Source organism: Staurois parvus, unplaced genomic scaffold (assembly GCF_062004578.1).
Source record: "Staurois parvus isolate SC_StPar_1 unplaced genomic scaffold, SC_StPar_1.0 ptg000476l, whole genome shotgun sequence".
NCBI lineage: Eukaryota > Metazoa > Chordata > Amphibia > Anura > Ranidae > Staurois > Staurois parvus.
This window is the reverse complement of record NW_028318272.1, coordinates 950,674-965,534: the sequence shown is the minus strand read 5'-3', so window position 1 is coordinate 965,534 and position 14,861 is coordinate 950,674.

The following is a 14,861-nucleotide window of genomic DNA, read 5'->3' as shown; positions in this document are numbered from 1 at the left end:
CACAACCACTATTGTACGTTCAAAGAGTTAGATCCATTTACACGCCGGGTGGCGGTAATATTTTTTGGGTGATTAGTGCATTCCAGTGACATAAACGTACAGTTTCCAGCCAACGGCAAGCTGCAATTGACCGATTGTGCTAAATAAACTGACTTTCTGCTTCACAACCACTATTGTACGTTCAAAGAGTTAAATCCATTTACACGTCGGCTGGCGGTAATATTTTTTGGGTGATTAGTGCATTCCAGTGACACAAACGTACAGTTTCCAGCCATTGGCAAGCTGCAATTGACCGATTGTGCTAAATAAACTGACTTTCTGCTTCACAACCACAATTGTACACTCAAAGAGTTAAATCCATATACACGCCGGGTGGCGGTAATATTTTTTGGGTGATTAGTGCATTCCAGTGACATAAACGTACAGTTTCCAGCCAACGGCAAGCTGCAATTGACCGATTGTGTACAATAAACTGACTTTCTGCTTCACAACCACTATTGTACGTTCAAAGAGTTAGATCCATTTACACGCCGGGTGGCGGTAATATTTTTTGGGTGATTAGTGCATTCCAGTGACATAAACGTACAGTTTCCAGCCATTGGCAAGCTGCAATTGACCGATTGTGCTAAATAAACTGACTTTCTGCTTCACAACCACTATTGTACGCTCAAAGAGTTAGATCCATTTACACGCCGGGTGGCGGTAATATTTTTTGGGTGATTAGTGCATTCCAGTGACATAAACGTACAGTTTCCAGCCAACGGCAAGCTGCAATTGACCGATTGTGCTAAATAAACTGACTTTCTGCTTCACAACCACTATTGTACGTTCAAAGAGTTAAATCCATTTACACGCCGGCTGGCGGTAATATTTTTTGGGTGATTAGTGCATTCCAGTGACACAAACGTACAGTTTCCAGCCAACGGCAAGCTGCAATTGACCGATTGTGTACAATAAACTGACTTTCTGCTTCACAACCACTATTGTACGTTCAAAGAGTTAGATCCATTTACACGCCGGGTGGCGGTAATATTTTTTGGGTGATTAGTGCATTCCAGTGACATAAACATACAGTTTCCAGCCAACGGCAAGCTGCAATTGACCAATTGTGCTAAATAAACTGACTTTCTGCTTCACAACCACTATTGTACGTTCAAAGAGTTAAATCCATATACACGCCGGGTGTCGGTAATATTTTTTGGGTGATTAGTGCATTCCAGTGACATAAACGTACAGTTTCCAGCCAACGGCAAGCTGCAATTGACCGATTGTGCTAAATAAACTGACTTTTTGCTTCACAACCACTATTGTATGTTCAAAGAGTTAAATCCATATACACGCCGGGTGGCGGTAATATTTTTTGGGTGATTAGTGCATTCCAGTGACATAAACGTACAGTTTCCAGCCAACGGCAAGCTGCAATTGACCGATTGTGTACAATAAACTGACTTTCTGCTTCACAACCAGTATTGTACGTTCAAAGAGTTAAATCCATATACACGACGGGTGGCGGTAATATTTTTTGGGTGATTAGTGCATTCCAGTGACATAAACGTACAGTTTCCAGCCAACGGCAAGCTGTAATTGACCGATTGTGCTAAATAAACTGACTTCCTGCTTCACAACCACTATTGTACGTTCAAAGAGTTAAATCCATATACACGCCGGGTGGCGGTAATATTTTTTGGGTGATTAGTGCATTCCAGTGACATAAACGTACAGTTTCCAGCCAACGGCAAGCTGCAATTGACCGATTGTGCTAAATAAACTGACTTTCTGCTTCACAACCACTATTGTACGTTCAAAGAGTTAAATCCATTTACACGTCGGCTGGCGGTAATATTTTTTGGGTGATTAGTGCATTCCAGTGACACAAACGTACAGTTTCCAGCCAACGAAAAGCTGCAATTGACCGATTGTGTACAATAAACTGACTTTCTGCATCACAACCACTATTGTACGTTCAAAGAGTTAGATCCATTTACACGCCGGGTGGCGGTATTTTTTTTGGGTGATTAGTGCATTCCAGTGACATAAACGTACAGTTTCCAGCCAACGGCAAGCTGCAATTGACCAATTGTGCAAAATAAACTGACTTTCTGCTTCACAACCACTATTGTACGTTCAAAGAGTTAAATCCATTTACACTCCGGCTGCCGGTAATATTTTTTGGGTGATTAGTGCATTCCAGTGACATAAACGCAAAGTTTCCAGCCAACTGCAAGCTGCAATTTACCGATTTTGCTAAATAAACTGACTTTCTGCTTCACAACCACTATTGTACGTTCAAAGAGTTAAATCCATTTACACGCCGGCTGGCGGTAATATTTTTTGGGTGATTAGTGCATTCCAGTGACACAAACGTACAGTTTCCAGCCAACGGCAAGCTGCAATTGACCGATTGTGTACAATAAACTGACTTTCTGCTTCACAACCACTATTGTACGTTCAAAGAGTTAGATCCATTTACACGCCGGGTGGCGGTAATATTTTTTGGGTGATTAGTGCATTCCAGTGACATAAACGTACAGTTTCCAGCCAACGGCAAGCTGCAATTGACCGATTGTGCTAAATAAACTGACTTTCTGCTTCACAACCACTATTGTACGTTCAAAGAGTTAAATCCATTTACACGCCGGCTGGCGGTAATATTTTTTGGGTGATTAGTGCATTCCAGTGACACAAACGTACAGTTTCCAGCCAACGGCAAGCTGCAATTGACCGATTGTGTACAATAAACTGACTTTCTGCTTCACAACCACTATTGTACGTTCAAAGAGTTAGATCCATTTACACGCCGGGTGGCGGTAATATTTTTTGGGTGATTAGTGCATTCCAGTGACATAAACATACAGTTTCCAGCCAACGGCAAGCTGCAATTGACCAATTGTGCTAAGTAAACTGACTTTCTGCTTCACAACCACTATTGTACGTTCAAAGAGTTAAATCCATATACACGCCGGGTGGCGGTAATATTTTTTGGGTGATTAGTGCATTCCAGTGACATAAACGTACAGTTTCCAGCCAACGGCAAGCTGCAATTGACCGATTGTGCTAAATAAACTGACTTTTTGCTTCACAACCACTATTGTATGTTCAAAGAGTTAAATCCATATACACGCCGTGTGGCGGTAATATTTTTTGGGTGATTAGTGCATTCCAGTGACATAAACGTACAGTTTCCAGCCAACGGCAAGCTGCAATTGACCGATTGTGCTAAATAAACTGACTTTCTGCTTCACAACCAGTATTGTACGTTCAAAGAGTTAAATCCATATACACGACGGGTGGCGGTAATATTTTTTGGGTGATTACTGCATTCCAGTGACATAAACGTACAGTTTCCAGCCAACGGCAAGCTGTAATTGACCGATTGTGCTAAATAAACTGACTTCCTGCTTCACAACCACTATTGTACGTTCAAAGAGTTAAATCCTTATACACGCCGGGTGGCGGTAATATTTTTTGGGTGATTAGTGCATTCCAGTGACATAAACGTACAGTTTCCAGCCAACGGCAAGCTGCAATTGACCGATTGTGCTAAATAAACTGACTTTCTAATTCACAACCACTATTGTACGTTCAAAGAGTTAAATCCATTTACACGCCGGCTGGCGGTAATATTTTTTGGGTGATTAGTGCATTCCAGTGACACAAACGTACAGTTTCCAGCCAACGGCAAGCTGCAATTGACCGATTGTGTACAATAAACTGACTTTCTGCTTCACAACCACTATTGTACGTTCAAAGAGTTAGATCCATTTACACGCCGGGTGGCGGTAATATTTTTTGGGTGATTAGTGCATTCCAGTGACATAAACATCCAGTTTCCAGCCAACGGCAAGCTGCAATTGACCGATTGTGCTAAATAAACTGACTTTCTGCTTCACAACCACTATTGTACGTTCAAAGAGTTAAATCCATATACACGCCGGGTGGCGGTAATATTTTTTGGGTGATTAGTGCATTCCAGTGACATAAACGTACAGTTTCCAGCCAACGGCAAGCTGCAATTGACCGATTGTGCTAAATAAACTGACTTTCTGCTTCACAACCAGTATTGTACGTTCAAAGAGTTAAATCCATATACACGCTGGGTGGCGGTAATATTTTTTGGGTGATTAGTGCATTCCAGTGACATAAACGTACAGTTTCCAGCCAACGGCAAGCTGTAATTGACCGATTGTGCTAAATAAACAGACTTTCTGCTTCACAACCACTATTGTACGTTCAAAGAGTTAAATCCATATACACACCGGGTGGCGGTAATATTTTTTGGGTGATTACTGCATTTCAGTGACATAAACGTACAGTTTCCAGCCAACGGCAAGCTGCAATTGACCGATTGTGCTAAATAAACTGACTTTCTGCTTCACAACCACTATTGTGCGTTCAAAGAGTTAGATCCATTTACACGCCGGGTGGCGGTAATATTTTTTGGGTGATTAGTGCATTCCAGTGACATAAACGTACAGTTTCCAGCCAACGGCAAGCTGCAATTGACCGATTGTGCTAAATAAACTGACTTTCTGCTTCACAACCACTATTGTACGTTCAAAGAGTTAAATCCATTTACATGTCGGCTGGAGGTAATATTTTTTGGGTAATTAGTGCATTCCAGTGACACAAACGTACAGTTTCCAGCCAACGGCAAGCTGCAATTGACCGATTGTGTACAATAAACTGACTTTCTGCTTCACAACCACTATTGTACGTTCAAAGAGTTAGATCCATTTACACGCCGGGTGGCGGTAATATTTTTTGGGTGATTAGTGCATTCCAGTGACATAAACGTACAGTTTCCAGCCAACGGCAAGCTGCAATTGACCAATTGTGCTAAATAAACTGACTTTCTGCTTCACAACCACTATTGTACGTTCAAAGAGTTAAATCCATTTACACGCCGGCTGGCGGTAATATTTTTTGGGTGATTAGTGCATTCCAGTGACATAAACGTACAGTTTCCAGCCAACGGCAAGCTGCAATTGACCGATTGTGCTAAATAAACTGACTTTCTGCTTCACAACCACTTTTGTACATTCAAAGAGTTAAATCCATTTACACGTCGGCTGGCGGTAATATTTTTTGGGTGATTAGTGCATTCCAGTGAAATAAACGTACAGTTTCCAGCCAAAGGCAAGCTGCAATTGACCGATTGTGCTAAATAAACTGACTTTCTGCTTCACAACCACTATTGTACGTTCAAAGAGTTAAATCCATATACACGCCGGGTGGCGGTAATATTTTTTGGGTGATTAGTGCATTCCAGTGACATAAACGTACAGTTTCCAGCCAACGGCAAGCTGCAATTGACCGATTGTGCTAAATAAACTGACTTTCTGCTTCACAACCACTATTGTACGTTCAAAGAGTTAAATTCATTTACACGCCGGCTGGCGGTAATATTTTTTGGGTGATTAGTGCATTCCAGTGACACAAACGTACAGTTTCCAGCCAACGGCAAGCTGCAATTGACCGATTGTGTACAATAAACTGACTTTCTGCTTCACAACCACTATTGTACGTTCAAAGAGTTAGATCCCTTTACACGCCGGGTGGCGGTAATATTTTTTGGGTGATTAGTGCATTCCAGTGACATAAACGTACAGTTTCCAGCCAACGGCAAGCTGCAATTGACCGATTGTGCTAAATAAACTGACTTTCTGCTTCACAACCACTATTGTACATTCAAAGAGTTAGATCCATTTACACGCCGGGTGTCGGTAATATTTTTTGGGTGATTAGTGCATTCCAGTGACATAATCGTACAGTTTCCAGCCAACGGCAAGCTGCAATTGACCGATTGTGCTAAATAAACTGACTTTCTGCTTCACAACCACTATTGTACGTTCAAAGAGTTAGATCCATTTACACGCCGGGTGGCGGTAATATTTTTTGGGTGATTAGTGCATTCCAGTGACATAAACGTACAGTTTCCAGCCAACGGCAAGCTGCAATTGACCGATTGTGTACAATAAACTGACTTTCTGCTTCACAACCACTATTGTACGTTCAAAGAGTTAGATCCCTTTACACGCCGGGTGGCGGTAATATTTTTTGGGTGATTAGTGCATTCCAGTGACATAAACGTACAGTTTCCAGCCAACGGCAAGCTGCAATTGACCGATTGTGCTAAATAAACTGACTTTCTGCTTCACAACCACTATTGTACATTCAAAGAGTTAGATCCATTTACACGCCGGGTGTCGGTAATATTTTTTGGGTGATTAGTGCATTCCAGTGACATAATCGTACAGTTTCCAGCCAACGGCAAGCTGCAATTGACCGATTGTGCTAAATAAACTGACTTTCTGCTTCACAACCACTATTGTACGTTCAAAGAGTTAAATCCATTTACACGCCGGCTGGCGGTAATATTTTTTGGGTGATTAGTGCATTCCAGTGACACAAACGTTCAGTTTCCAGCCAACGGCAAGCTGCAATTGACCGATTGTGTACAATAAACTGACTTTCTGCTTCACAACCACTATTGTACGTTCAAAGAGTTAGATCCATTTACACGCCGGGTGGCGGTAATATTTTTTGGGTGATTAGTGCATTCCAGTGACATAAACGTACAGTTTCCAGCCAACGGCAAGCTGCAATTGACCGATTGTGCTAAATAAACTGACTTTCTGCTTCACAACCACTATTGTACGTTCAAAGAGTTAGATCCATTTACACGCCGGGTGGCGGTAATATTTTTTGGGTGATTAGTGCATTCCAGTGACATAATCGTACAGTTTCCAGCCAACGGCAAGCTGCAATTGACCGATTGTGCTAAATAAACTGACTTTCTGCTTCACAACCACTATTGTACGTTCAAAGAGTTAAATCCATTTACACGCCGGCTGGCGGTAATATTTTTTGGGTGATTAGTGCATTCCAGTGACACAAACGTACAGTTTTCAGCCAACGGCAAGCTGCAATTGACCGATTGTGTACAATAAACTGACTTTCTGCTTCACAACCACTATTGTACTTTCAAAGAGTTAGATCCATTTACACGCCGGCTGGCGGTAATATTTTTTGGGTGATTAGTGCATTCCAGTGACATAAACGTACAGTTTCCAGCCAACGGCAAGCTGCAATTGACCAATTGTGCTAAATAAACTGACTTTCTGCTTCACAACCACTATTGTACGTTCAAAGAGTTAAATCCATTTACACGCCGGCTGGCGGTAATATTTTTTGGGTGATTAGTGCATTCCAGTGAAATAAACGTACAGTTTCCAGCCAACGGCAAGCTGCAATTGACCGATTGTGCTAAATAAACTGACTTTCTGCTTCATAACCACTATTGTACGTTCAAAGAGTTAAATCCATATACACGCCGGGTGGCGGTAATATTTTTTGGGTGATTAGTGCATTCCAGTGACATAAACGTACAGTTTCCAGCCAACGGCAAGCTGCAATTGACCGATTGTGCTAAATAAACTGACTTTCTGCTTCACAACCACTATTGTACGTTCAAAGAGTTAAATCCATTTACACGCCGGGTGGCGGTAATATTTTTTGGGTGATTAGTGCATTCCAGTGACACAAACGTACAGTTTCCAGCCAACGGCAAGCTGCAATTGACCGATTGTGTACAATAAACTGACTTTCTGCTTCACAACCACTATTGTACGTTCAAAGAGTTAGATCCCTTTACACGCCGGGTGGCGGTAATATTTTTTGGGTGATTAGTGCATTCCAGTGACATAAACGTACAGTTTCCAGCCAACGGCAAGCTGCAATTGACCGATTGTACTAAATAAACTGACTTTCTGCTTCACAACCACTATTGTACGTTCAAAGAGTTAGATCCATTTACACGACGGGTGGCGGTAATATTTTTTGGGTGATTAGTGCATTCCAGTGACACAAACGTACAGTTTCCAGCCAACGGCAAGCTGCAATTGACCGATTGTGTACAATAAACTGACTTTCTGCTTCACAACCACTATTGTACGTTCAAAGAGTTAGATCCATTTACACGCCGGGTGGCGGTAATATTTTTTGGGTGATTAGTGCATTCCAGTGACATAAACGTACAGTTTCCAGCCAACGGCAAGCTGCAATTGACCGATTGTGCTAAATAAACTGACTTTTTGCTTCACAACCACTATTGTATGTTCAAAGAGTTAAATCCATATACACGCCGGGTGGCGGTAATATTTTTTGGGTGATTAGTGCATTCCAGTGACATAAACGTACAGTTTCCAGCCAACGGCAAGCTGTAATTGACCGATTGTGCTAAAAAAACTGACTTTCTGCTTCACAACCACTATTGTACGTTCAAAGAGTTAAATCCATATACACGCCGGGTGGCGGTAATATTTTTTGGGTGATAAGTGCATTCCAGTGACATAAACGTACAGTTTCCAGCCAACGGCAAGTTGCAATTGACCGATTGTGCTAAATAAACTGACTTTCTGCTTCACAACCACTATTGTACGTTCAAAGAGTTAGATCCATTTACACGCCGGGTGGCGGTAATATTTTTTGGGTGATTAGTGCATTCCAGTGACATAAACGTACAGTTTCCAGCCAACGGCAAGCTGCAATTGACCGATTGTGCTAAATAAACTGACTTTCTGCTTCACAACCACTATTGTACGTTCAAAGAGTTAAATCCATTTACACGTCGGCTGGCGGTAATATTTTTTGGGTGATTAGTGCATTCCAGTGACACAAACGTACAGTTTCCAGCCATTGGCAAGCTGCAATTGACCGATTGTGCTAAATAAACTGACTTTCTGCTTCACAACCACAATTGTACATTCAAAGAGTTAAATCCATATACACGCCGGGTGGCGGTAATATTTTTTGGGTGATTAGTGCATTCCAGTGACATAAACGTACAGTTTCCAGCCAACGGCAAGCTGCAATTGACCGATTGTGTACAATAAACTGACTTTCTGCTTCACAACCACTATTGTACGTTCAAAGAGTTAGATCCATTTACACGCCGGGTGGCGGTAATATTTTTTGGGTGATTAGTGCATTCCAGTGACATAAACGTACAGTTTCCAGCCATTGGCAAGCTGCAATTGACCGATTGTGCTAAATAAACTGACTTTCTGCTTCACAACCACTATTGTACGCTCAAAGAGTTAGATCCATTTACACGCCGGGTGGCGGTAATATTTTTTGGGTGATTAGTGCATTCCAGTGACATAAACGTACAGTTTCCAGCCAACGGCAAGCTGCAATTGACCGATTGTGCTAAATAAACTGACTTTCTGCTTCACAACCACTATTGTACGTTCAAAGAGTTAAATCCATTTACACGCCGGCTGGCGGTAATATTTTTTGGGTGATTAGTGCATTCCAGTGACACAAACGTACAGTTTCCAGCCAACGGCAAGCTGCAATTGACCGATTGTGTACAATAAACTGACTTTCTGCTTCACAACCACTATTGTACGTTCAAAGAGTTAGATCCATTTACACGCCGGGTGGCGGTAATATTTTTTGGGTGATTAGTGCATTCCAGTGACATAAACATACAGTTTCCAGCCAACGGCAAGCTGCAATTGACCAATTGTGCTAAATAAACTGACTTTCTGCTTCACAACCACTATTGTACGTTCAAAGAGTTAAATCCATATACACGCCGGGTGTCGGTAATATTTTTTGGGTGATTAGTGCATTCCAGTGACATAAACGTACAGTTTCCAGCCAACGGCAAGCTGCAATTGACCGATTGTGCTAAATAAACTGACTTTTTGCTTCACAACCACTATTGTATGTTCAAAGAGTTAAATCCATATACACGCCGGGTGGCGGTAATATTTTTTGGGTGATTAGTGCATTCCAGTGACATAAACGTACAGTTTCCAGCCAACGGCAAGCTGCAATTGACCGATTGTGTACAATAAACTGACTTTCTGCTTCACAACCAGTATTGTACGTTCAAAGAGTTAAATCCATATACACGACGGGTGGCGGTAATATTTTTTGGGTGATTAGTGCATTCCAGTGACATAAACGTACAGTTTCCAGCCAACGGCAAGCTGTAATTGACCGATTGTGCTAAATAAACTGACTTCCTGCTTCACAACCACTATTGTACGTTCAAAGAGTTAAATCCATATACACGCCGGGTGGCGGTAATATTTTTTGGGTGATTAGTGCATTCCAGTGACATAAACGTACAGTTTCCAGCCAACGGCAAGCTGCAATTGACCGATTGTGCTAAATAAACTGACTTTCTGCTTCACAACCACTATTGTACGTTCAAAGAGTTAAATCCATTTACACGTCGGCTGGCGGTAATATTTTTTGCGTGATTAGTGCATTCCAGTGACACAAACGTACAGTTTCCAGCCAACGAAAAGCTGCAATTGACCGATTGTGTACAATAAACTGACTTTCTGCATCACAACCACTATTGTACGTTCAAAGAGTTAGATCCATTTACACGCCGGGTGGCGGTATTTTTTTTGGGTGATTAGTGCATTCCAGTGACATAAACGTACAGTTTCCAGCCAACGGCAAGCTGCAATTGACCAATTGTGCAAAATAAACTGACTTTCTGCTTCACAACCACTATTGTACGTTCAAAGAGTTAAATCCATTTACACGCCGGCTGGCGGTAATATTTTTTGGGTGATTAGTGCATTCCAGTGACATAAACGCAAAGTTTCCAGCCAACGGCAAGCTGCAATTTACCGATTTTGCTAAATAAACTGACTTTCTGCTTCACAACCACTATTGTACGTTCAAAGAGTTAAATCCATTTACACGCCGGCTGGCGGTAATATTTTTTGGGTGATTAGTGCATTCCAGTGACACAAACGTACAGTTTCCAGCCAACGGCAAGCTGCAATTGACCGATTGTGTACAATAAACTGACTTTCTGCTTCACAACCACTATTGTACGTTCAAAGAGTTAGATCCATTTACACGCCGGGTGGCGGTAATATTTTTTGGGTGATTAGTGCATTCCAGTGACATAAACGTACAGTTTCCAGCCAACGGCAAGCTGCAATTGACCGATTGTGCTAAATAAACTGACTTTCTGCTTCACAACCACTATTGTACGTTCAAAGAGTTAAATCCATTTACACGCCGGCTGGCGGTAATATTTTTTGGGTGATTAGTGCATTCCAGTGACACAAACGTACAGTTTCCAGCCAACGGCAAGCTGCAATTGACCGATTGTGTACAATAAACTGACTTTCTGCTTCACAACCACTATTGTACGTTCAAAGAGTTAGATCCATTTACACGCCGGGTGGCGGTAATATTTTTTGGGTGATTAGTGCATTCCAGTGACATAAACATACAGTTTCCAGCCAACGGCAAGCTGCAATTGACCAATTGTGCTAAGTAAACTGACTTTCTGCTTCACAACCACTATTGTACGTTCAAAGAGTTAAATCCATATACACGCCGGGTGGCGGTAATATTTTTTGGGTGATTAGTGCATTCCAGTGACATAAACGTACAGTTTCCAGCCAACGGCAAGCTGCAATTGACCGATTGTGCTAAATAAACTGACTTTTTGCTTCACAACCACTATTGTATGTTCAAAGAGTTAAATCCATATACACGCCGTGTGGCGGTAATATTTTTTGGGTGATTAGTGCATTCCAGTGACATAAACGTACAGTTTCCAGCCAACGGCAAGCTGCAATTGACCGATTGTGCTAAATAAACTGACTTTCTGCTTCACAACCAGTATTGTACGTTCAAAGAGTTAAATCCATATACACGACGGGTGGCGGTAATATTTTTTGGGTGATTAGTGCATTCCAGTGACATAAACGTACAGTTTCCAGCCAACGGCAAGCTGTAATTGACCGATTGTGCTAAATAAACTGACTTCCTGCTTCACAACCACTATTGTACGTTCAAAGAGTTAAATCCATATACACGCCGGGTGGCGGTAATATTTTTTGGGTGATTAGTGCATTCCAGTGACATAAATGTACAGTTTCCAGCCAACGGCAAGCTGCAATTGACCGATTGTGCTAAATAAACTGACTTTCTGCTTCACAACCACTATTGTACGTTCAAAGAGTTAAATCCATTTACACGTCGGCTGGCGGTAATATTTTTTGGGTGATTAGTGCATTCCAGTGACACAAACGTACAGTTTCCAGCCAACGGCAAGCTGCAATTGACCGATTGTGTACAATAAACTGACTTTCTGCTTCACAACCACTATTGTACGTTCAAAGAGTTAGATCCATTTACACGCCGGGTGGCGGTAATATTTTTTGGGTGATTAGTGCATTCCAGTGACATAAACATACAGTTTCCAGCCAACGGCAAGCTGCAATTGACCAATTGTGCTAAATAAACTGACTTTCTGCTTCACAACCACTATTGTACGTTCAAAGAGTTAAATCCATATACACGCCGGGTGGCGGTAATATTTTTTGGGTGATTAGTGCATTCCAGTGACATAAACGTACAGTTTCCAGCCAACGGCAAGCTGCAATTGACCGATTGTGCTAAATAAACTGACTTTTTGCTTCACAACCACTATTGTATGTTCAAAGAGTTAAATCCATATACACGCCGGGTGGCGGTAATATTTTTTGGGTGATTAGTGCATTCCAGTGACATAAACGTACAGTTTCCAGCCAACGGCAAGCTGCAATTGACCGATTGTGCTAAATAAACTGACTTTCTGCTTCACAACCAGTATTATACGTTCAAAGAGTTAAATCCATATACACGACGGGTGGCGGTAATATTTTTTGGGTGATTAGTGCATTCCAGTGACATAAACGTACAGTTTCCAGCCAACGGCAAGCTGTAATTGACCGATTGTGCTAAATAAACTGACTTCCTGCTTCACAACCACTATTGTACGTTCAAAGAGTTAAATCCATATACACGCCGGGTGGCGGTAATATTTTTTGGGTGATTAGTGCATTCCAGTGACATAAACGTACAGTTTCCAGCCAACGGCAAGCTGCAATTGACCGATTGTGCTAAATAAACTGACTTTCTAATTCACAACCACTATTGTACGTTCAAAGAGTTAAATCCATTTACACGCCGGCTGGCGGTAATATTTTTTGGGTGATTAGTGCATTCCAGTGACACAAACGTACAGTTTCCAGCCAACGGCAAGCTGCAATTGACCGATTGTGTACAATAAACTGACTTTCTGCTTCACAACCACTATTGTACGTTCAAAGAGTTAGATCCATTTACACGCCGGGTGGCGGTAATATTTTTTGGGTGATTAGTGCATTCCAGTGACATAAACATCCAGTTTCCAGCCAACGGCAAGCTGCAATTGACCGATTGTGCTAAATAAACTGACTTTCTGCTTCACAACCACTATTGTACGTTCAAAGAGTTAAATCCATATACACGCCGGGTGGCGGTAATATTTTTTGGGTGATTAGTGCATTCCAGTGACATAAACGTACAGTTTCCAGCCAACGGCAAGCTGCAATTGACCGATTGTGCTAAATAAACTGACTTTCTGCTTCACAACCAGTATTGTACGTTCAAAGAGTTAAATCCATATACACGCTGGGTGGCGGTAATATTTTTTGGGTGATTAGTGCATTCCAGTGACATAAACGTACAGTTTCCAGCCAACGGCAAGCTGTAATTGACCGATTGTGCTAAATAAACAGACTTTCTGCTTCACAACCACTATTGTACGTTCAAAGAGTTAAATCCATATACACACCGGGTGGCGGTAATATTTTTTGGGTGATTAGTGCATTTCAGTGACATAAACGTACAGTTTCCAGCCAACGGCAAGCTGCAATTGACCGATTGTGCTAAATAAACTGACTTTCTGCTTCACAACCACTATTGTGCGTTCAAAGAGTTAGATCCATTTACACGCCGGGTGGCGGTAATATTTTTTGGGTGATTAGTGCATTCCAGTGACATAAACGTACAGTTTCCAGCCAACGGCAAGCTGCAATTGACCGATTGTGCTAAATAAACTGACTTTCTGCTTCACAACCACTATTGTACGTTCAAAGAGTTAAATCCATTTACATGTCGGCTGGAGGTAATATTTTTTGGGTAATTAGTGCATTCCAGTGACACAAACGTACAGTTTCCAGCCAACGGCAAGCTGCAATTGACCGATTGTGTACAATAAACTGACTTTCTGCTTCACAACCACTATTGTACGTTCAAAGAGTTAGATCCATTTACACGCCGGGTGGCGGTAATATTTTTTGGGTGATTAGTGCATTCCAGTGACATAAACGTACAGTTTCCAGCCAACGGCAAGCTGCAATTGACCAATTGTGCTAAATAAACTGACTTTCTGCTTCACAACCACTATTGTACGTTCAAAGAGTTAAATCCATTTACACGCCGGCTGGCGGTAATATTTTTTGGGTGATTAGTGCATTCCAGTGACATAAACGTACAGTTTCCAGCCAACGGCAAGCTGCAATTGACCGATTGTGCTAAATAAACTGACTTTCTGCTTCACAACCACTTTTGTACATTCAAAGAGTTAAATCCATTTACACGTCGGCTGGCGGTAATATTTTTTGGGTGATTAGTGCATTCCAGTGAAATAAACGTACAGTTTCCAGCCAAAGGCAAGCTGCAATTGACCGATTGTGCTAAATAAACTGACTTTCTGCTTCACAACCACTATTGTACGTTCAAAGAGTTAAATCCATATACACGCCGGGTGGCGGTAATATTTTTTGGGTGATTAGTGCATTCCAGTGACATAAACGTACAGTTTCCAGCCAACGGCAAGCTGCAATTGACCGATTGTGCTAAATAAACTGACTTTCTGCTTCACAACCACTATTGTACGTTCAAAGAGTTAAATTCATTTACACGCCGGCTGGCGGTAATATTTTTTGGGTGATTAGTGCATTCCAGTGACACAAACGTACAGTTTCCAGCCAACGGCAAGC